The 23,194-nt window shown below is 41.1% G+C and overlaps 2 protein-coding genes across 2 annotated transcripts in view; one reads left to right on the top strand and one right to left on the bottom strand.

Moving 5' to 3' along the window:
• The window catches only part of LOC134542473 (protein unzipped-like), a 71,130-nt gene extending 57,423 nt beyond the window's left edge, over nucleotides 1–13,707 (bottom strand). Inside the window, exon 1 of the mRNA XM_063386780.1 lies at nucleotides 13,417–13,707. The gene's annotated coding sequence lies outside the window, so the exon portion shown is untranslated. The remainder of the gene's footprint in view (nucleotides 1–13,416) is intronic.
• LOC134541927 (mitoguardin) overlaps nucleotides 1–23,194 on the top strand; it is a 232,757-nt gene that overhangs the window by 143,397 nt on the left and 66,166 nt on the right. The gene's annotated exons all lie outside the window — the stretch shown is intronic.

The following is a 23,194-nucleotide window of genomic DNA, read 5'->3' as shown; positions in this document are numbered from 1 at the left end:
ATATAAATATAGTTTCTTTATCAGCTTGAACCCAACTCTTTGCAGCATTTTTTTAAGCACTCGTTTGTTTCTGCCTTATCGTTCCAGTACGGACAATCGCTTCACTTAATCACTGCTGGCGCGTCACCGACAAATTATCTGTTTCTGCCCGGATTGGGCTTGCTACGGGCGCCGTATTTCCCCCCCCCCCCCCCCCCTTTTTCTTTTCTTTTCCCACAACTCACTCGATGGCGGTTATTTGTCATCTCCGCCGCACGCGACGCCCCCCCCCCCCTCCCCCCTAGGTGGGTGGTGGGAGGAAGGCACCCCCGGACCAATCACCCTCCACCTAAGCTCCTCCGATTCCTTTCTGAACAGCTTCGTTCGGCATTTCTTCCCGCTCACAGCGACTGTTATTCTCCTTTCCTTCCCCCTTTCCCAAACCATCCCGCACGTTTTTATACTGCCCGTTAGTCATTGGCTGTTAATTGCCCAAGTCCCGAGGCTTACGTCCGTGAGACTACACTGACCATTCCAGCCCGAGTCCAGTGGCTGTTCTTCAGTGGAGTGGTTTTTCTAGAAGCTTCGGTGTTAATTGTATTGGAAGTAACTTGTCTTGATGCCAACGTTAAAACCCTTCATTCCGGCGAAGCAAAAATAAAAATGATAAGCTTGATTAATTCCCCGTGTCATTCATTGCCAGCAAGCCAATCGTGAGGCGGATTCCCCCCCCCCCCCTCAATTTTTAATTCCCAGTGGCGTCATTCGAGTTGAAGATTTATCTCTTTTCCTAAACCAGTTTGAGCACCGGACTCACGTCATTGTCTGTTTTCGAGGTGATCCGGCCGCACGGGTGGTTGACGTCACAGCGGGAGCAGAACTGTGCGGACTTTTTAATTTATGTTAAGCCATCACTGCAGAAACAAAAAAAATAATACTCCAGGTTACCAAAAATGAATTCTTAACGTGTAGTTAAAATATTTGGATTTAAGTTAAGCGCCTTTGCTTCAGCACTGGAATGGCTGTGATTGGCGTGCTGACAGTAAGACATGCGGCCTGAAATGAAACCCAGCCAACCACGAAACACACAGACAATGCTGGAAATCTTTTTGCGAAAAAAAAAATGCATGGTCCTACCAATAACCAAAAATATATTTTTAAATACTGTCACCAATCCTAGTAAAAATAATGTTAGTTATTGATTACGTTATAAACGTTGCGTGGTAAGGAAATGCGGGTATGATCTCAATTAAAAAATAAAATAAATGAAATATGGTAGCATCAGTCGTTAACTGTTACGAAAACCGAGGAGTAGACAAGCACGTAGCGTCACTACTGCGTCATTTCTACTCTTCCCTGCCGCCTCCCCTTCCGACCGTTACAACTAGCCTATAGCATGCTACGCTATGTACCTATCCCCCCCCCCCCTCCCTGCACCTCTTTGCCGTCTTCCCATTCGACCGCTAGCTCTGCGTTGGAGTGGCGTCGTCGCCGACGCACTCTCCTCTACCTGTTCCCTCACCCCGTACCTAAACATTCCCCTCGTGTGATCGGAATATTCGTAACGCTCGACAATCGTAGCCCCCCCCCCCCCTCCTCACAGCCAAGAAGTTTCACTTCAAAAAATAAAATAAAACGCGTATACCTCAACTCTCCAGGAAAAAAAAATATTGTTTCAAAATTATGGAAAACGATTATTAGTAGGGACAGGCATTTTTCGCGAATATATCTGAACGCCTATTAGACTGCAACAAGGTATACACCCGCACCAGCGGTTTCTTCCTTGTGGTTGGCGGCCGTCTGCGAGAGAAGTCGTTGCCTTTATTGACCGAGCCACTCAGGACGCGTTTGCTTTCGCACTGAACTACTGTGATTGGTGTTGTAACAATCGACATGTACCTGAAAGAAATTCAACCAATCGCGAAACACAGACGGTGCTACAGTGTTTTAACTTATAACTAGTCTCGGAATCTTTTCGCGAAATATGCACGGCCCTAAGTATTAGAAATCCCCTACTTTTGGTGTGAATATTCTACAATCCCTTGATGCTTGCAAAGTCGCCACTCTGAAGGAAGCATCCGTCGAGCTGGCAACACTGGACAGCGCGTTCTCCGCTCGCCTTCTCCCAGCCCGAGGGGAGCAGACGCGTCGCACAGGGTATTGTAAGGGAGGATGAGGAGGAGAGGGAGAAGAGTCTCGATTGATTGCGTCACACGACCTACGGTTTATCGATCACTCGCGCTCACTCGCTGTTGTCCAGTCCGTTACCTGCGTCGCGCCGTCCGTCCGTCCGCCGGACTTGTCCGGGCCGTGTCCGACCCTGCGTGCGTCCCTTGCCCTTCGCGAGCCCTGATGGGCTCGATGTTCGGCCTCTTCAGACCAACAGCTTGCTTGCATTTTTTTTTTTTTTTTTCATCAACAGATACATTTTTTTGGAAAATCATTGTTCAGCTGAAATAAGTAATTTTTAAAAAAAGTCATTGCGGTCACGCGAATTTTCGGCCACTTAACCTTATGAATATCTTTAGTATTTTTTTTTGTAATGAGCATCAAGACGTGTAAATACAAATTAAGACGATCTTTCGTCAAAAAGTGTAACTGCATTAAAGTGCCGTAGATCCTGGACCCGAGTAATTCTGAAACCAAATCTAGATCCAGATATCGCAGGGGACAAAACTAAAATCTCTTTCATTTAGCGGTTGTGTGGTTGGTAATGTCATGATCATTTGTGGCTGCAGAGAAGAAAAAAATTGGGTGCGTGTGCTTAAGTACGCGCGTGAGAAGTTATACTTCTTTGGCATCATTAAAAAATAGTTTTTAATTGCATGCAAAAATAGTGCGTGGGAGTCCCTCCGCGCGAAAGAAGTGAAACTTCGTAATTTGGAAATGAAAATAGGAAGAGTAGAAATTGATTTTTAGTGAAATCATATTGTATCAAATCAAACTAAAAAAATAAATCATGAAATCATTCAACGATAAAAGCTGTTTATTTAACTAAGCGGACGGGTTCGCCCCAATGAGAAAATTAACGCGGCGAGACCTCGTGGACATAGAGAAATGACACACACTCACTATTTATGTGGCTATGAAACATGATTTTTTTCTGCAATTTAAATTGTAATATACAAAAAGGGTATTGAAAATTGAAACAAATATGGCGACACTACAAACTGTCAGGATCTTTATTTTTTTCTTACTCTCTACATAGTTCCTTACAATAGCAAAACGCATTCACTCTCGCTCTGTCTCTTTCTATTCCCCCTCCCCAGGAGCGTTAAACGTTTAAAGCAACCTTGTTGGAAGTCGCATTACAAGTATAACTTCAAAAAGTAATAATATTTGGTCTGGAAGTGAAATCCGTACTGCTTGTATAGTGTTAGCTGTGCCAGTCCCCACGGGGGTCAGCAGTAGTCGCTGGCAGACGAACGCCGCGGAGGTCGAAGGTCGCCTGAAGTGCAGGGGCTTGTCCGGCCCCGACAGCTTCCGGCGTGGCGTTGAAACGACGCACTCGAAGGCAGTTCCGAAGACGCCCTCACAGTGGCGAAGGGAAGGGTGGGGAGGGTTTGGCGTCGCTTTACGTGCGCGCGCGCGGTCGTTTCCCCTCCCGTGTTCCCTCGACAGTTAACTGTCGTACCTCTGTCTCCCCTCGAACGACCCTCTTCAGTCCCTCCTGCCGGCCAAGGGTGGTCGCCCCTGCCGCCAGGCGGCAAGGCAGTGATACAAAAAGGGCTGGGTACAGCGTCGTCAACGAGTTTCGCTCGCCTTGCCCCGACTGCAAGCCGGCAATCCCCGGGTACACACTGTGGCTCGGTCCCGAAGACGTAATTACTGTCTAGTCGTACAACGTATCTCCAGGTATCTTCACGACACCTTCCCAACACGTAGCGTGGGGGGGTCATTGGAAAACGTTGGTTATAGCCCAGTTTCCCAATAACCATGACGAAGAATTTGGGAAATGCAGAGCATATTCCTCATCGTTGTTTAGTAACAACCACACGATATGCGCGATTACAAGTCTCTTTGAGACTGGTGCGTGGTTAGATTGCAGTGTGCATTTCAATGTAAATTTACTCTCTAAATTCAATAAACGATATCTGCTGTTAGTGCTGCCCTTGTTTCAGTGTGCTCTGTTACGAGATATACGCCACAGACACACCTTTGTAATACACACACACATACTTAAGAGGAAAATTTTGAATGAGAATTTCGGAAATACATTTTTTAGTATTTTATCAAGAGCATCATCTGATAATTCAATTCTATATTCTAAGGAAACGTAACAGAAAGACACTATCTTGGTTTCAACCGTTTTTGTCTTCAATTTTATTAATATATTTTAATATTAAAAAGTTTGGCTCTTTTTGATGAAAAGGTTTATTTCATTAGATGAAGACTTAATAATGACCGACTGCTACAAATAGTTTCTCCTGTAAAAATAATAGTGCTTAAAAATTTATATTTGTTTCTTTCACAATGCCCGCATACATGCGTAATAATAATCCAAAGAAACTAGTTTATTGTCTAAGAAAAATCAACTACATAATAGGAAAAAATAAAAATATACTTATAAACTTGTTATAATTACTGATAGTGTACAAAATAATAATGCTAATGTTAACAAGCTGGGCAGTATGGATCCGGCAACAGCTTTGCTTTGTAGTACAATCTAACGTGTGACATTGACTATACAATAACTGAAGCAAATTGTGAGCATTCACCTAATAGACATCCTATGAACAGTCTGCGTGGAGGAGGCGAGATACGTAACGAAATTAAATTGTTTCTACTTGATAATAAAGCAAAAAACGAGAAGCAGTTAATTAATTAAACATGTTTTAAAATTAATTTTTCTCTGTCACAAATATAGTGATAAGATCAACGGCGTCATAGAACGTTTGATGCAGATACAAACGACAGTGAAACCCTGACCCCAAGGCTATCAGCAACCACGTAATAAATAGTTTTTTTTTTCAATGAGACATTTTTAATTTTGAATAACGTGTTTTATTAATAACGCTAGGCTCATTCGTAATATTGTCAACGTCACGAGTCGGGATCGTGTCATAATATCTGGTTCACGAGGCCAAATAAACTGCCATGGACACAAACAATAATTGGCGAGTTTTCGCGCTGCTTTAGTAAATTTAAAATAATTAATTGCAATAATTGTTTATTTCAGTTTTAACGTCAGTTAGTTCATTAGTAATTCGAGGCCAAAATTTTCCAATCATTGCGTGAGGTAATACAACCTACTGCTTATCTTATTTTCTCTTCATTTTGACTTTTGAATTGAGGCCACGACAGGCTGATGCTACGTAATGGTATTGAAAGTTTCTGCATGACATGTATTAGATACAGCAGAAAATAAAAGGTCAAGAAACGTACCACGTCTTTGGTACTGAAGGATTCAATCAAAATTTAAAAATTTTTGCAACTGAGTAGTTTATTTTCCCCCTCGAGAATAAAATGCATCAGCTTTTCCCTCTCGCCGCAAACCAACACCAAGAGTAAAAAAAAATATCACGTGGCAGGAATGCTGGGGGACTTTTGTAACTCGGGTCCGAAAAACCAGTTCCGTCTTCCACTGCCCCATGAAAACCTTTCAACAATTTATTCCCGGGGAAGTTGCCCTAAAGCCCCGCCGCCATCACAAACATCCTGGCAATCGACCTTGCTCCAACCGTCAGCTCCAACTGCCAGTAAAGAACCGGCTAACCGCCAGCTAATCAGAATGTTTTTTTATTGTGTATATATATATATATATATATATATATATATCGTCGACTGGGCGGAATTACAACGACGTGTTGCGAGCCCTGGAAGGGGGATATGTGCTGTGTTTCGGGAAACGGCGGGAGAAATTCTAATTTACGGCAGACACGTTCGGCAGGGAGCGCGAGCGCAGGGGTGTACAAGCACTGGGCCGCCACGAGTGCAGACCCCGCTGCTCTTCGCCGCAAGGTCGAGTATTCCTGAACAGTGAACTGTGCACGGGCATGTTTACTGCTTTAGGAGCGGACCCAGGCCCTCACGTGGGCACTGCACAAAGCACAAACGCCCGGCCGGGTAAGCATCCGAACCCTGTATTACTGCGAACACTATTTTTGTAGTGATACAGTTTGTTTTCGTGTAAATGAAAATTTAAAATTTACTGTGTTTTTTTCATGAATATTTCTGTTCCATTAAAAAAAATTGGTTGTCTGTAAAGTCGGTTTACGGACGATAGTTTAACGTGACAACGTCCTAACAAAACATTGATGAAATGATTGCATACTTTTATGAATAAAATTTAATCATTTTTATTGAATTATCACTATTTTGTGTGGATACAAAGAAGGAGTGAAATGAAATCTACAATTTAATTGATAATTTACTTTTATTTGCACTCATTAATTCAAATATGTTTATTACTTTAACGAACAGATTATTTTAACTATAACTTTTATACATGTTTTCTATTTAACTTCTTCCAATATATGTTATTCTGTTAACGATAGGACGATGATAGGAAAAGTAGGAAACGAATGGGAGTGTCAAGTTTAATGTGCCTCGAAAAAGTCAAATCGATGGTTGTTCCAATCGAGTGGAAGAGATATGTGCGGCGCAAGCGTACAATGAGCATAACGGGACAATGTGCGTAACGGGACAATTAGTCTTTTTTTTTTTCGTGCGTGCAGCCGGCGTTCATCGATTTATTAGACGTTGTCACGATTGAACCACACGAGCGTGACGCGACAACTGAATAACGGCCACCTAGGATCGATGGCCGTGGAGACTTGTATTCAAGAGCGACGCGGGAAACTGACGCATGAAGAGAGCATGGCGCGATGCTGGGGAACTTAAGACTTGCTGACAACGTGAATGGTTGCGTGTCGGGACACAAACACGTTTGCTCAATTAACAGTTTACGGATAGTGGTGACTTTTTTCCAAAATAAGATTTCGAAATTGTTGAGATGGGCTATCTGCGGGTCAAGAAAGTCACAAAAAAAAAACTCAAGTTCTGGTCACGAACGTAACTAAGAAAGGACGCGTGTAAACAATGGCGTTACTGGCAGCGCTTGTGGCTTCTGCGTGGTGTGGTTTAAAATTATATCAGAAAAATTTATTTTATTTTATTTTGGGATTTTAAAATAATTACAATTCTGATGTTTTTAAAAGGCCAAGTAATTTTTTTTTCTGAAAGAAATAAACCATTCAGTAAAATTGTCTTTAAACATAATATCTTACAATTTCATTCTCCTTATCCATACTGCACATAATAGTTAAAATTGCAACTTTGACCGATAAGTATGTAAAAAAAAAGTATGCGATATATGTTTTCATTTAATGAAAGTCCAGTCACTCAAAACGTTGGCACGTTTAACCGTGTGGAACGTAAATATAAAATAATGACCTGGAACTTAGTAGATATAGTTGGAAAAAACTTGAAAAATTAGGAAATTATCTATGAAAAGATTTTCAGTTTCTTACTTAAAGAAAATCGATACTTTCCTGTGATTAGTATCTATCTATTTCGTATTACGTTTGCAAGTTTTAAATTTTGCTCAATTTATATGTAAATGTGGAAATCATCATGTGATATAAAAATAATTGTACGACGGTCTTGAAAAAAGTCCTGAAATTAATTATCCTGGTATTTGTATTTGTAGAGACCGGAAAAATTCGCGGATTCATTTAGTGATAGGCTAAAATTCAAACTTGTGAAAAATTCTGCTGGTTCTGCTATTGGCTCGCAGTTTAACTGGAGATCTCTGGGCCAATGGCAGACTATTTACCAAAGAAGCCTCGAATCACAAGCTACCCAGTGGAGACGCCTCACAAGTTAGCACCCAATGAACACGCGTGTTTGCTTGAGAAATGCAGAGGATAATGGAAGCTATACTAGAGGTCATTGAATCCGCGAATTTTTCAGGTCTGTATGTATTTGTAGGCACCCAGGGCGTGCACGGCGAAGGTGGTCTAGTGTCGCGGGGAAGCGAGTGTACCACGCAAGTACACGCTCTGACCGCAGACCGCTCGTGCGAACAGAGCGTCACAGATGAACTGGAACTTCCCAACGGCCGGTAGGGTAGGTCGAAGACGGATAGAGGAGGAGAGAGGGAATAACGAATAAAGGAGGGAGTCAGACAACTGAAGACTATGAGTTTTTCGTCGATATGTGTGTTACAATTATGAACCCTCCTTTTCTGTACTACCTGTATCATTTACTTTTATCTTCAAAGTAGGTTACTGAAGTATGAAGTTTAATTTATTAAGCACGTAGAGGTCAAAGCACCCTTCTTGTTTATTTAGTTTTTTTGTTTGCTCGGTGGTTTTTTACTGTCCAAAGAATGTGATATTGTTTTACTTGTGTCCAACGCCTCATCGACAAGGTCATAAGACACAAATATATAGAACAAGGTCGTTTGTACAGGATACCGTCATGGCCTATGATATATATATATATATATACACACATATACATACATTCTGGAGTGATCCTGGGAACCGGAATTTGACTTGCAAATCTGCGAATAACAATTCCCTGACCACTGTTGTTATTTAGTTGCTAATAACTATCAAATTTAAATTCAAGACTCATAAGCACACCACACTTCAGTACTGCAACAGGAAACCATAAATTATTTTATCGCTCTACTCCGAAAGCTCTCGAGTCACTGCGCGTGTGGTCGAAGCGCTGATATAGGTACTTGTGAGCAAAACTGAATACGAGGAAAACTTTTGGTAACACTTGGATACGGGTTCGAAAGGGGGACTCAAGGATTCTTTAACTTCGTACCTTAAAAATATTTCCTAACTAAGAAAATCCCTGATTTTTTTTCTTCCCCTGTTGCTGAAAAATTCCCCTGACTTTTCCACAGCTGCATCTGAACACTAGCCTAATGAATATCTTGGCTAAGGGATCCGCTAGAAGTGCATCGTAGTGGGCGTGGCCATCTTTGCGTTGCTTCCAACTCTCACAGGGGATGCATCAGCATCCCTACATGCGTCCACTAAATCGAGGTTTTTAGGGATGCGACGCTCGCATCCACTGATACGTCCCTACATCCATTAGCTTCGGAATCGTGTGTGTGTATATAACTTCAGGTTTTCAGCATACGATTAGTTTAAAACTATTTAAGCGTAAATTAAAAGACGTTAATAAAAAGGTGAATTTTAACTTATAAAGTGGATTTTTGTTTTAAATTTGAGATTCGTGGCAATATTTTTATTCTGGTCGCTAACATTTTAACATTCACGCTAAGTTAAAAATTTTTTTAAATAGTTCGACTCAAAATGGGTGCGTGAACATTAGTACGACCAACTGTCATCAGGTAGGTGCTAGCAGTAAAAATATTCGGATACAATCCATCCAATAGAAATGCAGTCTTTGTCTTTTACATTGTGGCTGCATTTTGCTGTGGGATGCAGGGACGTTGTGTGTATGGACGCAATCCGTGTGTATTCGGATACCCGGGGCTTGGAGAGAGGCGCGTGCGTAGCGCCGCAGCCCGGGGGCGGCGAGGCGTGTGTCTGGTGTCGCGTTGCCCCCGGCGGCGGGATCCTGTGACACCCCCTCCAACCCCTGCCCCCGCAGCCTCCTGCCCGTTCCGCAGTCCCCAAGGGGTGCTGTCACAACTTAAGGCCGGTCCGCACGCAACGTTTTCAGCAACGATTTACCTGCGCAGGTCACATCGTTGTAGACAAGACGTAGCGTGCGGACAGGAAAACTGCGCAGTTTTGTGAACTGCGCGGAGACGGAACACGGAAAAGGAAAACTTGTGGCCAAGAGCATTTATTGTCCGCGCAGTTTAGTCGACCTGCACAGGCTTGTCGCAGAGTGTGGACACTTCCTCCCGTCTTCCTCCCTGCACGGGGCTCGGTTCTCCCTCGGTATTTGTGCCGGAACAGTGTAAATTCTTTCAACGATGAGCCGATTTGCGACAGTGTTCACGTGGATTTATAACAGAGTTCATTGGTCTGTACAAGTCCTTTCCGTGTTTGTGGCGGGTCAAATCAAAAGAATATAGCGACAGGGACAAAAAAAGTCAAGCGTATGAATCACTTGTGCAAAAATACAAAGAGGTTGACATCGCGGCTAACAGAGATAAAATCACAAAAAAAAATTAATACTTTGAGGTCGGTATACCGGAAAGAATTGGCCAAAGTAAGGAATATTCGCAACTGATAGGATAAAACTTGGCTGCAAACTGTGTTGTGTGGACACGGCTAAACTGCAACCTTTTGTTTGCACAGTTTTGCCTGCGCAGTCAAAACTGTGTACAAAACGTTGCGTGTGGACCGACCTTTAGAAACACACAAGATAGAATCTTCTAAGTTGTGTGTTTCTACGTTATGTGGTTCGGCGTTGTGTTTTTCTAAGTTATGACAGTTCTAAGTTGTGATGGTTATAATTTATGACTTTCTACGTTACGAAGTTTCTAAGTTGTGTGTTTCTAAGTTATTGTGTGGTTCTGTGTGTTGCGTGTTTCTAAGTTATGTGTGTGGTTCCCAGTCCTCAACACTCGCTCTCCGCGACCCTAGACTCTAGCATTTGCATTCCTTCACCGCAAGTCATGAATAGTGGAAAACTCTCAAGAGTCAAAGAAAGATGTCGCAATCGAGCTTCACCGATTCACTACCGTTTTTTTAAATTTTCGCATTTTTGTTCATGCGCCAATTATCATCCACCAACTTGTTATTTCGTCACTCATGACTATTAAAAATTCATCAAAGTATCCTAGATTCACAAGTTCTATTTATTTTTATTTTACGTTCTTTCTCAGCAGCTGCCCAACAGCTTGATGTCAATGGAGGAACACGTCTATGAAATGTAGTGAGGATGCGAAACCACTTGGGGAAAAAAAACTTTAAGTTGGAATTACAGTAGCCCGTCGCCTCCGACCGTCCGTTGAAAGCTTGGAAAGTTTTTGGGGACGGACGTATGAATTATATCTATGGTTTGGTTGCACCAGTCCTTTGCCACAAGAATACATCTGACAGTGGAGTTTGTATTTGTTCTTTCATATGTTTTGAATAAAACATTTCGGTTGGTAAAATGCACGTATAAACAATTAATTTACGTCTCTGAATTTTCCGATGATTGTTTTTTTTTCAGATAATGTTCGCAGGCTTTCACGGCCATTGTCTGAAGTAGCTTGGCTTCTGGGTTGTAGCCGCGCCCTTGGTGAATAATTCACCGACGTTTCAGTCGACATTGCAATAGGTAACTGCTCCCTGATGATGGCGACTGCAATATTGACCGAAACGTCAGTGAATTATTCGCCAAGGACGCGGCTAAAACCCAGAAGCCAAGCTACTTCCCCCCCCCCCCCCCAGATGTTTTGAATAATAACATTGCGGTTGTTAAAATTCACAATTAATTTACGTGTCTGAATTTTCCGAAGATTTGCTTATACAATACGTACAATAACACGACATAAAAAGCAAACATTGTCGATATAAACCTCCGAGAGAAAAACATGGATTGTTGGCAGCACTTCATTGGGGAAATATTCTGACGGGCGGATGAAGTCACGTTGTGAATCGCTTGGCTGGATGCGTGGCGGTGACGGACAAAAGAACGAAGGACTGACGGCCTAATGTAATTCCTGCTTTTATTGATTAGTAATAAAAGTAACTGGTCAAAGGTGTTCTTCCGCGCATATCTTGTTTGCTACGTGTGACTGCAGCAATTCATAGAAAGGATGTGTAGACAGGCGGATTTTTTTCCTCATATATACCCTTGCTGAAGTCAACACGTGGAAATCTTACATATTTATAAACTGCACGAAAAAAAATACTTCCTTTTTTTTTGATAAGATAACGGGTGGCATGTAACCTCTCTTTCATTCATATCTGTCGTATAAACAGACTGAACTTGTTAAAAAAAAAAGTAACGGCCAATAATTCCAGCTTGGTACCAACCATTGCATCGATAGGCTTAAGATGTAGCTGAAATTTAAAAAAAAAAAATATGCAAATCCATATCATTTGCCTTGGCGTGACGTTGGATTATAGAACTATAAAAATGTAAGATACACGATCTATAATTAAGGTTTTGGTTAATCCGATTAATTTTTTACAAGTTCTGTATTGCATTATATTCAAAAGACCCAAATCGGAGACCCGAAAATAATTTCAAGTGCCTGTGGGGGAGAAAAATTTCATTCGTACAGTATGAAAAGACACGCTGCAAGCAAAACATTAATAATGCAGTCATATAGAGTAGAGGCCTTTTTATGACTTCTTGATGTTACCTGACACCTGAAGTCAATGTAGATGGTGCGAATTATACTTTGGCTTCGGGTTATTTAAACGTCGCGATTGCTCGTCGAGCATGTCCCATAATACGCGTGTAAGTAGGAGTGCGTTTCACTCCAGTCGGAAATGCAGACTTCCATCCCCTCACTTAACACAGCTATCGATCTGCGACTCTCCTCAGTTCGCGCCCTGTCAGCGAGACATGATTGATGACTGCGAGACGTGGTCGGTTCGGACCTCTAAATTGCTTTTACTCTTCCAGCTCTCTCTTACGCCAGCTTGGTGCTAGTGGCTTAATCGAGACCCCGCTGCAATCTCGAGCCGTTATCGAATCAAAACGCGCGCAGTTAGGGACGCGGGTAAAACGATCTCTGTAATTCGATTTCGTTTCGCTCTTAATCGGGGAAAAAAAAAAAATTCAAGCAGGAAGTCATTCGAGATGGATGGGACAGAAGAGGGTGAAGAGGAGTAGAAAATAAGACGATTAGTAAAGCGAACCTCGAGTGAAGTTTCCCCATCGTGATAATGCCCATCGATCTATCTCGAGTCCGTTATAAATTATTCTATCTGCAAGTTCTCCAGCTTGCTCCAGAGGGATTTTATCTTGTAAGCTGAGACGTGTGGTGCTTGTGAAATGATGTCCCCTTCTTATCAAAAAGGAGTCTGCTTCGGGACAAAAATGGAATGAATATTAGTAATATAAGAATATTTAAGTAATCACGCCAGGTTTAATAAATTCAATCCTGAAACACACGAAACACAAAAATCCGTTCACTAAAACTATAACTTAGTACTGTTTCCGTTGGTCATATTCGTATGTCGTACGTATAGTTAAGTTGGCACTCCTGTTGGTTTATCTAACTGAAATTTTACACGCCGGGAGATCGTTGTACGTACTAACAAATTACAAGCGATTTCAAATGCTGAAAAATCACATAAAAATTTTACTTACTCATGATTCAGTACTTAAAAATCAGACGTATAAAGTGAAACACTTTATTCCCACGCATGCGCAAACGGGTAGCGATTTCAAATATTTGAAACGAGACTTGTACAAGCCCACCTGGATGTTCGGTATCGTAGCAGCGCATGAATGGGATTGGAAATAGAGTGATTGTGTGGAACACCTTCAAAAACATTTTTTTTCCCATGGCGGAACAGGGAAAACGCAGTGAGGACTCAAAAGACTCACCGAACGAACTTCTCCCGCTCCGATATCCGTTAGAGCAAAGACGTGAGGGCGGAGCTCGAAGAAGGCAACCAGAACTCTCTGCCGTTTCCTGTTACGAAGCAGAATACGCGCTCTAGCCTAACAGCACTGCACTAGCTCACTGCTGTCTGTCCGGAGCTCGTGGAGACAACAACGCGAATTGCCGTTCGACGAGAGACTAACTCGAAACAACCGCTGCGCGCTTCGAGCGAGCCGGCCGGGGTTCCCTGCTGCGCGCGCATCTTTCGTCCCGGCGCGGCCGGCCAATCAGGCAGCCCGGCTCTTCGAGCCTCCTCCCCTCCTCCCCACCCTAGCTCCTTACCCCCTCCATCCTAATCCTCGGCAACGGCGCGGCGCCCTGTCCCTACGCCTGCGTGCCCGCACTGCAAATAACTGCGCGGTAGGCCCTTTCGAGCCCGCATTTTATTTTTATCTTGGAGTTTTAACTACTTAATTGTAACCAAATGTTGCACGAAACTATTAAAGTTCAGTATTTTGAGATCAACAATTTGAAAAATATTCCATTTCCCATGTTTTTGCAACTGCATCCTCTCTTCCTGGAGTCAGCCCTGACGGCCAGGCACAATCACGTTACTGATTATTTTTCAACTTGGCTTCGTCAAACAAAAAACAGTTGTAAACGGTGGCAATTGTTTTTTTATGATTATTAGAATTTTTTTATTACTTAAATGTGGGGGGCGTGTATTTTTCGCGAAGTAATCTGATCGCTCATTGGACTGCGATAAGGTATGCCCGCGCTAGCGATAGTTCCCTTGTGATTGGCGGCCGTCTGCAGGAGAAGCCATTGCCCTGTTTGATGGGCCATTCAGGACGCGTTTGCTGCCGCACTGGATGGCTGTGATTGGTGCGCTGACAGTAGACACCCAGCCAACCACGACACAGACAATGCTACAAAGATTTAACACACAGCTGACCTGGGAATGATTTTTTGCGAAAAGTGCATGGCCCTACTTATGTATAGGTTAAATTATTTTTTTATATATTATGTATAGAGATCGGAAAAATTCGCGTTTTCAATGACCTCTAGGATAGACTCCATGATACTCTATCTAATGGGACAAATTGCACCTGCTAATTGGATACTGACTCGTGACACACGTCAACTGGGATGCTTGTGATTTGATACGTCTTTTGTTGTTGAAGGTTTTTCATTGGCTTAGAGTCCTTAGATAAACGATGGTCCAATCGCTGACTCAGCATAAAGGTGTACGAGTTTGGAGTCTAGCCTATCGCGATATGAACCCGCAAATTTTTCCTGTCTCTAATTATGTATATTAGAACTCAATTATACGTCGATATGTTAAATAGTGAATTCGTGGAATATTTGGTTAGCTTCGTCCAAAAAAAATTTTTGTTCATAATAGTTGTTTATAGTAATAACTTTTATGTATCTTTAAACAATATTATTGGTTTGCCCGTACAATAATCTTATTGACAACTCAACCGAATGCTACATCATGTTTTTAAACGCGTGGTTGCGGAATGTAGTCTGACGTCATGGAGGTGTATCGCACGGGTACATTGTATTTGTCTTGACTTTGTCTTGGATAGGCTACTAGGCAAGCGTGACTCCGATAAGTCACCCGAGTCACAGGTTTGTTTTGATTTATTATTAAAAATAAGTAGAAAATTTATCGTTGAGTCAGTTTGAAATTTTGATTTGGCTGTTAATTGACTTTTATTTTTTCTGCAGTTGCTCGCGTACCGAAGTCTGGTAACAAGCATAAACCTGCGCTTATTTTGGTGAGGGGAGGGAGGAAATTGAATTATATTTTCATACCAAAAGCTAATATTAAATCATAAGTAATTGAAATTTTTATAGCATACGTTCATATTTTTATTACGATCATTAAAAATTTCTAATTCCTGCAGCAAAAAAATTCTCGGTAATTTTCCGTAGATAGTCTGACAAGGTGAAAGCTTTGAATATATATACAGTATATATATTCAAAGGTGAAAGTTCGTCGGAGATGGTAAGATGCGAGGAACTGCAGGGCATTGGGACTCGTAACCTGTGAGGTCTGTTAGAACTGTAACGACGATTCCTTCAATAAATGTTGATGCCTCGGACTACAGTGAGCTGATAGATTGGACAAAGTGTAAGCTGACCCTCCTCCAGTACTGGAAAGATCGACAACAGAGACTATTTAGTCAGTTCTGCAAGATAAAACTCTACTTAACATTGACTTTTTTTTATAATTTTCCATGCCACATCCAAACTGTTTAACGATGCGTCAAACTTGTCACAGAGTCTGCAGGAAAAGTGGGCGGACAAGAAAACAGAGATGGCTACATCCGAGCAACTTTATTTTCTAAATCCACAATGCCAAAATTTGGTTTTAAAAAAAATCTGAATTAAAGACACCATTCTTCTATATAAAACAAAAAAAAAAAACATAATTTATCATTAGGGACCGGAAAAATTCGCGGGTTCTATGACCTGCAGGATGAACTCCATAGTTCACTCTAAAAAAAATTTGCACTTTTACAAGGGAAATTCTTGGAAACCCTGTTGCCAAGGATATTTCTTGCAAAACTAAAAGGCAGAGCCTTGCAAAATCACACATGGTACAAAGCTCTGTCTTGTAGTTTTACAAGTAATATCCTTGGCAACAGGGTTTCCAAGGATTTTCCTTGTAAAATATACAAAAATTTATTTCAGTGTTCTACATACAATAGGTCAAATGCCACCCACTCATTGGATGCTGTCTTGTGAGACATCCCAACGTAGCAGCCTGTGATTTGAAAAAGCTTTGGTCGCGTGTTTCTCATTGGCCCAGAGTCATCCAGGTGAGTTGTAAGCCAATAGCAGAGGCAGCACTGAGGTATAATTATTTGTATTTTAGCCTATCGCTAAATGAATTCGCGAATTTTTCCTGTCTCTATTTATCATGTACTAATTGGATGGTTGGTTGGGTACGGCGTTGGTGGAAGTCTAGTTTCAGCCATCTCGTGGTGAGTTCAGGGTCATTTCATAAAACCAAATTGTGAAATGGGTAAAGCGCTGAAAAATGACGTACTCTGATAAAATAGAAGTATACAAAATCATTCAAATTTAAGAATTGTGAATAATGATGGCCTTTTAAAATTTTTAAATACCCTAGTGCATCTGTTTTTACGATGGTAAAATTCCTATTTTTCACGAAATTTCGATAATCTTAGTTCTGTGTGAACTCAAAATGAAGCGCATTGTGTTTATGTATCATTTTTCTGTCGATCAGGCAAACATAATTGAAGTACGTAGTTGCTATTTAAATAATAAAAAATATATATTTACCTGTATATTTTAAGTTTTGAGTTTAAATTTAGTGATTTCAGTCAATTTTTCCCAACTTTAGGCTCTTTGCGCGAACTGAAGATAAAACCTATGATTTTTTTAAATGATTTTTTCGTTGATCAGCATGCAAATACGCAAATACTATAATTCTGGTATACACCGTTGCGGGGTACCGTAGTTCTGGCCCACAGTGTGTTACTGAGTTAGGAATCCACGCAGTTGCTCAGACACACGAGCCCGTCCAAAACCACGACCTTTTGGTCGATGGGGGTTGATTAATTGTTGGTGATTGGCCGGCACGGAGGGCGTAGCACCCATAATCTGGCGCTGTCGGGGAGAGAAGACGTATTCCCCCCGCGAGACTGGCGCCTTGGGGGAGGGGGCGGGGCTCCAGAGACGACGTGTTACGAGCACGCACACGAATTACGACGTGGAAAGTGTTGCCTTTACGACGTTAGTCACCTTCGCGCTAATGGCGTGCACAGGTTTCCATCGAGGTTTAAATCGTTGGTTCACTTCCGTGGCGGCACAGTTTACCACCTTCCTGCAATGGCGGACTCAACATATTCATTTATTTATTTATTTATTTATTTATCGTCTTTATTGGTGGCGAAGTCAAGGCCTTTTCTTGCACTTAACCACTTTTCTGCAATTACATCAAATAGTGGAATATTAAAAATTAAGCATGATATAAGCAGATGTTAACTATATATTAAGAGAACAAATTAAAAATTTAAATTAATGTTCAAATATTAACTATTACAAAAGATTCAACCATAACTAATTTAAAGTAATTAAAAATTAAGCATAGACATACATAAAAAAAACATACAGTCGAATTGATAACCTCCTCTTTTTTTTGAAGTCGGTTAAAAAGGAAAGTGATTAAACATACAGCCAATAGTATCAAAAAAATAGGTGCTACTATTACATTAAAACCAGTCACTCGCACATTCACACACAGATTCAAGCAATAGGGTAGCGGCGAAGTGGTCATGGTAAGCAGTTGTTACAAAGATGTTTTTTTCAGCCTAGACTTAAAGGAAGCTAGATTTTTTGTTTGCCTTGTCGCTTGGTCTAATTTAACATATGATAAATTTATTTGTATGGTTGGATGATTTTGAGCGATATGGAAAACCTCCTTCCTTGTTACATGGGGAGTCAGAAATTTAACGAATTTAAGACGTCTTGAAAAGTAATTATCAAAATTATAATTTTATATAATCTTTTAGACTATAAAATAATGATAAAAGAAGCACTGGAAAATATGGAATCTTTCATATTTTGCTTAAACAAATTATTTCCCCGTGTAACTACGACCTTGAAACGTTTTTTCTTCTAAATTTATTCAGAACAATATGTTTTGGATATATTTTGGATAAAATTACAGATTTTTCGACGTGAACTCCAGGTAAATAGGGCCATTTTTTAATCCCAACTGGCATTCGAACCACAGACTTCAGAACACCGCGCTGGTGTTAGACAGGTGATTATCCAGTTTTAGGAATAGGTTTGCTTACATTTCTTCAAAGTATCAGAGCAGCTAGAAGGACTGCTCTCTCTTTTATTTATTTTATTATTATAGACGCACATCTGCTTGTACGTGTGTTCCATACCAAAACCAAAATAACAAAAAAAAAAAAAAAACAGCGAGAAGAGGAAGTGGGTGTTTGTAGTTTGTTAACTACTGGAGACTGGAAAAATTCGCGCTTTCGATAACCTCTAGGATAGACTCCACAGCCCTCTACATACTCAGGCAGATGCCACTTGCTCATTGGCTATTGACTCGTGACACTCGTCAACTGGGACGCTTGCGATTCAATACTTTTTTTGGTTGAAGGTTTCCCATTGGCTAAAAGTCCTTCAGACAAACTGTAAGCCAATCACAGAAGCAATATAAATGTACAGTTGTTTGGATTCTAGCATATCGTGAAATATATCCGCGAATTTTTCCGGTCTCTATTAACTACTGAAAATAAATTTAAAATACAAATTGACCCACGGAATTTTTAAATTTTAGTTCTGATATGATGAGGGTTGGCTAGCCTTGTTACAAGGCGAAAGACCTCGGAGTCTGTCGCTATCTCCTTTACGCGCGCGCAGGCGTGCCACGTTGGGGCAGGTCGTGTCGCGGTGATGCGACTGCGGCCTGACCTCACGCTCACGTTGGCAGCAGCGTCCTGCGGTGGATACTTGAGTTACGCGCCGCTTTCGTTTTGAAGCCTGCTTCTAGAACAGCCTCACTGGTCATCTCGCCCCCATCGAAAACATTTTAAAGCTGTATTTTTATTACAAGTGTATACGGTTACGTGTGGGAAAACAAGTTCTACAAGGATAGCCCAATTAGTAAAATACAGTTTTATTTGTTAAATACAACACTTAAATTCGTCTGTCCACAAATTTATCGCTCTTTAGTTCAGTCGACTGTTTACTCTCCCAACTAGAGCTGGACTCGACAGGGGCTCGTCACTTACAGCACTCCTCTGTCCCAGCACACTGCCTCGCACCACTCACTCGTCCGTCGCACACAGCACAGTCCCGATGCACCAGTCTCCGCACACGAGGCCCGTCGCTCGTCGCCCACTATCGCTCGCCAAGGGGTCACTCGCCCTCTTCACTACACTCCACTGCATCGAGGCTGGCATCGCCGCATTAACCCCCCCCCCCCCACACACACACAGCCCCCCTCCCTTTCTGTAATGATCTCGCACCCCTTTGAAGTGTGGCGTCATCAGGGTCGACTGGACGCCCGAAGCTCCCAGAACAATGACGTCCTAGTTACGTCTCCGAGAGCCCGCAGAATCCCCCCCAGAGGGACGGTGAATTCGACGACAAAGCGTCGCGGAAGGGTTGAAGCGGGGGAAGGAGGGTTGCCGGTTGCCGGGCGCTGCCACTAGTCCGAGATGGAATGTCGCGCCAAAGGAACACGCCCCGCCTGGGGGAGGGGGGGGGGGGCTACTGGCCCGCCTCATGACCCCGCCTCCAGTATGCTCGTAAAAATATTAAAAAGAAATATTTCTGGATGCAGTAAAATACATCGTAAGTATTCACCCTGCTAAGTATTTTGCGGCAACAATAAAATAAATTAGTAAGTAGTAACTACAAAATATTGTTAGCCCCAACTAATATTTTGTGGTTTCTGTAAAAATAATGTGTGACTACAGAAAAAGATTTATAGCAAAAGTGCATGAACGAATATTAATTTTTGAAGTAATTTTCTTACAACTTACATCTGTGCAGAAAATTGTGTCCTTGCAGGGACTAAGCCGGGGGGGGGGAGGGGGGGTTAGAGGTCAAACCCCATCCTTAGCACCAAATATTTAATTAATTTCTTATTCATCACTCAAACAAACTTCATATTAAAATTAATAATTTTTTTATCATTACAATATTTAAATTTAAGAACCGAAAACTGCTAAAATAGCACTATTTTACACCTTAAAATCCAAATTTTCCCGGGGGAGGACACCCCCGCTTTAATATGGGGGGGGGGGGGGTCGATGCTTCTTAACACCCCCCATACACAAATCCTGGCTACGCCATTGTGTCCTTGTATGTCGTTAAGTTTTTTTTAATACCTCACTACAATTAAAAAAAAAAAAAAACTGGCGAAAACACATAAAGGGACAAATGTAAAGTTTTACGTACATGTACTCTCTTGATAACTGTACAGGGTACAGGGGTTGCCCCCCACGGTTGTGTGCAAACGCCTGCTGCTGGAAGCTATACAGCGCGTCGGGATCACGTTCCACACATGAGTGACGCCAGCGCTACCAAATTTGCGGATGCGAAATTCCTACCGATTAAAAAAAAAATTGGTTGTCTGTAAAGTCGGTTTACAGACGATAGTTTAACGTGACAACGTCATAACAAAACATTGATGAAATGATTGCATACTTTTATGAATAAAATTGAATCATTTTTATTGAATTATCACTATTTTGTATGGATAAAAAGGAGTGAAATGAAATCTACAATTCAATTGATAAATTTACTTTAATTTGCACTCATTAATTCAAATATGTTTATTACTTTAACGAACAGATTATTTTAATTTAACTATAAATTTTATACATGTTTGCTATTTAACTTCTTCCAATCTGTGTTATTCTGTTAAGGATAGGACGATGATAGGAAAAGTAGGAAACGAATGGGAGTGTTTCAAGTTTAATGTGCCTCGAAAAAGTCAAATCGATGGTTGTTCCAATCGAGTGGAAGAGAGATAGATGCGGCGCAAGCGTACAATGAACGTAGCGGGACACAGAGTAACGGGACAATGTGCGTTACGGGACACTTTTTCGTGCGTGCAGCCTGCTTTCATCGATTTATTAGACGTTGTCACGTCAAACATATATATATATATATATATATATATATATATATATATATATATATATATATATATATATCCATCGCGACGCGTGCGCTATGTTACCGAAATGAGTCTCAGTTTTGATTTTTCGAATGGTAGTTAGACTGGTACATTTTTAATACGATTATATGTATCCTGTGTTTGTGGGGTTTTGTTTATTATATTAGGTAGTGAGATGTTTTAAATACTTTCACGTTCAATGATTTTTGGGAATTAATATTAAATTTAGATCAACAAATTTTTTCTCAAATATTAAAAAATATCAAATTGTAAAAATTTATGTTTGTCGCTGTTGACCATAAACACAAAATCTTTAATTTTTGACAAAAAAAAATGCGTATTCAAGTGTTTAGTTACCCTATTCATCCCGGTCCTCGGTTCGATTACCGGCGAGAGTAAACATGTAATTTATGTATTAAAATTTTAATAAAAAAATTGCTAACGTAACACCCGCCATCTTGGATTCTAGAAACGTTCCTTTTTTCGTTACGCCCACCATATTGAAAATCCGTAATTTTTATGCTATAAAATTGGGAAAATATAAATCCATAAAAATATTTATTTAATAAAATTTTAATATAAAAAAAACTTCGCCCTTTTGAATAATTACGTCACGTTGCACTTATCGTTACGGTCGCCATCTTGGGCGTTGATAATATTTTTCTGGCGGGCCGCTGGTCGAGGAGTGGCGCAGCGGAGCACACGGTTTACAAAAAGTCACGTTCCTCCGCTGTTATAACATGACAGGGACATGACCTCATTCATATGTGCGATGTGGTTAACTTACACTTACTGAAGGCTGGTTTGTGTGAAACATATGCTACTTTTTTTGGAATTTGAGCATAATTTATTAAATAAGTATTTTTTTACATAAAATTAAAATATTTGCATCGGTCAAGGTAATCGATCGAATCAATCAGTAAACTAACAAGTGATTATTTGATGATTTTTGGAAGTTTTCTGAATATCTAGCTAAATAGTTACACAATTCCAAGATGGTGTACAAATGCCACAGAGATATTAAATGTAAACTGCACTCTAGTGAACATAAATTTAACTATCATGATGGTAGTGCACTCTAGCGAACGAAAACCAGATGGTGGACATGTCACTGATTGTTCCTCTCCTCCGCGATAAGCCGAAACAATACGCCGAGCTCGCGGGTATGCGGACTGCGGTGTTATCGGCTTTCCCCTGCATGAATAAACATGCGCAACACACACACAAGTCGCGAGGAAGGTTTCGCCGTCGACCGAGCGAACGCCAGGTTCCAGGTTCACAGTGCTGTTGTTGTTGTTGTTGTTGTTGTTGTTGTTGTTGTACATACGCGAGCCACGGTCGACACGGACAATGGCGGCGGTGAATACACAACAACTCCAGATTACCGTCAAGTCGGAAGATATTTGTGGTTCCGCGGGAACGCTGCGACCTCCGCTGGCTGTGACCAAAGGCCCGCCTGGTCAGGGGTGTATCAGGGGTGTATCAGAGGTGTATCAGGGGTGTATCAGAGGTGTATCAGGGGTGTATCAGGGGTGTATCAGGGGTGTATCTGAGGTGTATCAGCGGTGTATCAGGGGTGTATCTGAGGTGTATCAGCGGTGTATCAGCGGTGTATCAGCGGGTTATCAGCGGTGTATCAGGGGTGTATCAGCGGTGTATCAGCGGTGTATCAGGGGTGTATCAGCGGTGTACCAGGGCCGTAGCCAGGTTCTTGTGGAAGCGGGGTTCTGGTACAACCATCATATGAGCAAGTTTTCAATATACATAGTTGGATTATATATATATATATATATATATATACACCGTCACACTTAAAATCTCAGGGAACAAAGAACTCAAATGTTCACGCATAGAAATTCAAGTAATGATTTTGCTTGATGAAAAGAAAACTGAATTATTTTATATTTGGGTTTTTATTTAATTGTCTTTCGTACTTTGTGCTTAAATCAGTTATTTGATGATTTCGCTTAAACAAGTCAAAAGTATAACTGCAAAGCGGCATTAAATATAACAATGTACTTTGTACAATACATGGCTATAGTTATTTTTTTTCACACATGAAGTACGTTTTACGAAATAAATTTTGAGTA

Source organism: Bacillus rossius (assembly GCF_032445375.1).
Source record: "Bacillus rossius redtenbacheri isolate Brsri chromosome 4 unlocalized genomic scaffold, Brsri_v3 Brsri_v3_scf4_2, whole genome shotgun sequence".
Lineage (NCBI taxonomy): Eukaryota > Metazoa > Arthropoda > Insecta > Phasmatodea > Bacillidae > Bacillus > Bacillus rossius.
This window is presented reverse-complemented; position numbering and strand designations above follow the sequence as displayed.